The following is a 378-nucleotide window of genomic DNA, read 5'->3' on the forward strand; positions in this document are numbered from 1 at the left end:
CTTGCTCTGGACGTCTCCTCCTCACCTCCCCCACTTTACATGACATGCTGGGTGTGTTAACTATACCAATTAGCAAAGGGCAGACCCAGCACCGAGGGAGGAGTCCGGCATTACCTGGAGAGCCTGCATCACTGAGATACAACACCTCGTGGGCCTTCTTTGGTATGAAGAATGTTTGCCCCACATCAGGCAGGTGCATTTTGGTAACTAAGTATGGGTGGGTGAGAACAAATTCTTCGTAGCCAAAGGGTCACCTGCCAGTGTGCTTTCAGATCAGTTCCTGCCTGCTCTGCACAAGGTGCCAACTTCTGCAAGGAACTGTCCCAGGCTCCCTGTCTAGTTTGGCGAACAGGAGGGCAGGAGGAGAAAGATGGGCGT

This window comes from Physeter macrocephalus, chromosome 8 (assembly GCF_002837175.3).
Source record: "Physeter macrocephalus isolate SW-GA chromosome 8, ASM283717v5, whole genome shotgun sequence".
Taxonomy (NCBI): domain Eukaryota; kingdom Metazoa; phylum Chordata; class Mammalia; order Artiodactyla; family Physeteridae; genus Physeter; species Physeter macrocephalus.